Source organism: Hyla sarda, chromosome 3 (assembly GCF_029499605.1).
Source record: "Hyla sarda isolate aHylSar1 chromosome 3, aHylSar1.hap1, whole genome shotgun sequence".
Lineage (NCBI taxonomy): Eukaryota > Metazoa > Chordata > Amphibia > Anura > Hylidae > Hyla > Hyla sarda.
Window position 1 is genome coordinate 358,074,972 of NC_079191.1, and position 3,648 is coordinate 358,078,619.

Below are 3,648 nucleotides of genomic sequence, written 5' to 3' on the forward strand. Positions count from 1 at the left end.
GCCCTGTAGTCGCCGGTAATCAGTCCCGGAGCGAACACGCCCCAGGGACTGATTACAAACGGGGTGCCACGTGCATGATCCCGGGGGTCCCCAGCAGCGGGACTCCCTCGATCAGGCATCTTATCCCCTGTCTAAGATGTCTAAGCACCGGAGTACCCTTTTAATGACCAAGGACGTATATTTACATGCATGTGGCACCCCGTTTGTAATCAGTCCCCGGAGTGTGTTCGCTCCGGGACTGATTACCGGCTACTACAGGGCGGGCTGAGAGTGACGTCATGCCCACGTGTGATGTCACGCTCCGCCCCTCAATGCAAGCCTACGAGAGGGGGCGTGACAGCTATCACGCCCCCTCCTGTAGGCTTGCATTGAGGGGCGGAGCGTTACATCACACGCCGCCTGCCCTGTAGTCGCTGGTAATCAGTCCCAGAGCGAACACACTCCGAGGACTGATTACAAACAGGGTGCAAGATCACGGGGTCCCCAGCGGCGGGACTCCCGCAATCAGGCATTTTATCCCCTATCCTTTGGAAAGGGGATAAGATGTCTAAGCACCGGAGTACCCCTTTAAGGGGTTAATAAAATAATATTTTTATAAATCGGACATTTCCGCATGCGGCGATACCACATACATTTATTTTTATTTACACAGTTTTGTTTTTTTTAAATGGAAAAAGGGGGGGGGGGGGTGATGGAAACTTATTAGGGAAGGGGTTAAATAATCTTTATTAAGTTTTTTTTTTAAATGTTATAGACCCCATAGGGGGCTATAACACTGCACACACTGATATTTTTCAATGATCATTGTTATCCCATAGGATAACATTGATCAATGATTCTGCCGCTTGACTGCTCATGCCTGGATCTTTGAGCAGTCATTCAGCGATTGGACATGAAGGAGGCAGGTAGGGGCCCTCCTTGTGTATTCCAGCTGATCGGGATTCCGCGGTTTCGGTGTGGCGGTCCCGAACAGCTGACTGAGCTAGCCGGGATTTGTTTCGTTTCACTTTAAACGCAGCGATCAACTTTGAATGCAGTGCCCAAAGGGTTAATAGCGAGTGGCACCACGCTCAGTGCCGCGTGCTATTAGCCAGGGGTCCCGGCCGTTGTTAGAGGATGGGCTTGGCCCGCTTTGACGGGTTATAGAAAGGGAGCGGACTCAGGGCGTACAGGTATGCCCTGAGTCCTTAAAGGGGTACTCTCCCCCCCCCCTAGACATCTTATCTCCTATCCAAAAGATAGGGAATAAGATGTCAGATCGCCGGGGGTTCCGCTGCTGGGGACCCCCGGGATCTCCGCTGGAATACCGTTATTACTGCACAAAGCACACTCGCTCTGTGCGTAATGACCGGCAATACAGGGGCCGGAGCATCATTACATCACGGCTCCGCCCCTTGTGACATCTCAAGGCCCTTTTCAGTCATTTTCTGCTTGTGATAGTTCTTAGTAACTTACCTAGCTATCTCTGTGCTCATTCTGTTTATTCTGGTTTTGTGACTTTTGGCTTGGCTTTTTACTTCCCTTTGATACTCTGTTACTGTACTTCGTGCTCTCCAGGTTTAGACTCGGCCCTCTGACTACGTATTTTTGTGTGTGCGTGTTTAGATTGTTTTCTGTTAATCGTGTACAACTAACATTTCCCGACCTTTTGTCAGTTTTGTAGTTTATTGTTTTGACCTTTTGACTGTCCCTCACTTATTTAGGAAGGCACTGTCACCATGGTTACGGACCTGTCGTCTAGGGCAGGTACATAAGTAGGCAGGGACAGGGGAGTGGGCGAGAATAGTGTGCACTCCTTCCCTGCTCAGACGTGACATATATGCAGATGACACTAAACTGGGTAAGATGATCTCCACAGAGGAGCATAATATCATATTACAGAGGGATCTGGGGAAGCTGAAGGCTTGGGCACAGACATGGCAAACTAATTTTAATGTAGTTAAGTGTAAAGTTATGTACTTGGGCCGTAAAAACAGCATGTACAATTATGCTATGTAAATTATGCTATGCTAAATAATAAAACATTAGGTAACACTTTCAACCTAAAATGATTTGGAAGTACTGGTGGACAATAAGCTCCACTTTAGTGACCAGTGCCAGGCAGCGGCTGCCAAGGCTAACAAAGTAATGGGATGTATCAAGAGAGGCATAGAGGCTCGGAACAGGAACATAGTTTTACCTCTGTATAATTCATTAGTCAGACTACATATGGAGTATTGTGTCCAGTTTTGGGTGACTGTGTATAGGAAAGACATGGCTGAACTGCAGAGGGTGCAGAGGAGGGCGACAAAGATAATTAATGTTATGGAGGGATTACAGGACCTAGACAGGTTATCAAACTTGGGGCTGGGACAGTAAAGAGATCTTTCTAGTGATCTTTTTATACCTAGGCCGGTAACCATGACAAGGGGGCATCCTCTACGTCTAGTGGGTTTCACCATCATCACAGACAGAGATTCTTTACTGTAAGAGCAGTGAGACTATGGAACTCTGTGCCACATGATGTTGTGGATGTTTTTCTAGAAAATTATAATATTACAGGTAATGGATACTAAATTTATGTGGATAGAACATTGATCCAGGGATTTATTCTGATGGCCATATTGGGGTCAGGAAGGAATTTTCCCTCTCATGGGGCAATTGGCATCAGCCTCATGTTTTTTTTTTTGCCTTCCTCTGGATCAACACAATAGGGCTTTAGGTTGAACTTGATGGACCCTTATAAACTATGTAACTATGTAATAATGCTCAATGGCCCTAGACCTCCTATAGGTCTAGATGGGTAGTGCAAAATCATTCTTCCTTTATTGGCTCTTAATTATGAGGAGGATGGTACATTTGCTCAGTGGTTGGCACTGATGCCTTAAATCAACAGGCTACACAGTCCAAATCCAGGAAAAAGCAACATCTGCATGGAGTTAGTATGTTATCCACCTCTCAATAAACTTACTGGTAAAAGTTATTTTGGCTTTCTATATTAAACCCCATGTGTCTGAGATAGGGAATTCAGGCAGAGACCCATTGGGGACAGGGGCTGATGTGATATTCTTTGTACATTGCTGTAGAATATGTTGGTGCCATAAAAACAAATGGAAAAATATTAAAATTACATTTAATGCATATATATACATCAAAGAAAAGACACATCATGAATTTTAAATACTTTTAATTAAATTCAATTGAGATTAGGAAAAACACAAATAATTTCAGGAAATATTTAAAAAGAAATGAATGATATGTCAGCAGTAAATCTGTATTTTTTTTTCAAGCATTCATTTTGTTTTACAAATATTACAATTAATGCACCAAAAGGGAAAATCGGAAAGGACCCGCATTTCTTATAGCACACCCTCAATATAAAGAACATGAGTTATAATATACATTTATACTCCTATGTACAACATCTAATAGAATTCAAGAATATAGAACATCCACACTGAAAACCTCCCCAGCCAGAAAGGCCTGTGAGAAGGTGGCCCCGCACACAGGGCAAGGCCACATACCCCGAATATCAAGTTCACGTACAACCCACAAGAACACAAAGAACCCTGTTCAATCCCAGTCCAAGATCAAGACAAACAATATTTAAAGGAAAGGAATAAAATCTTTCTGGTCTGTTCTTTTCTTCTTTTACAATTCACTTTACAT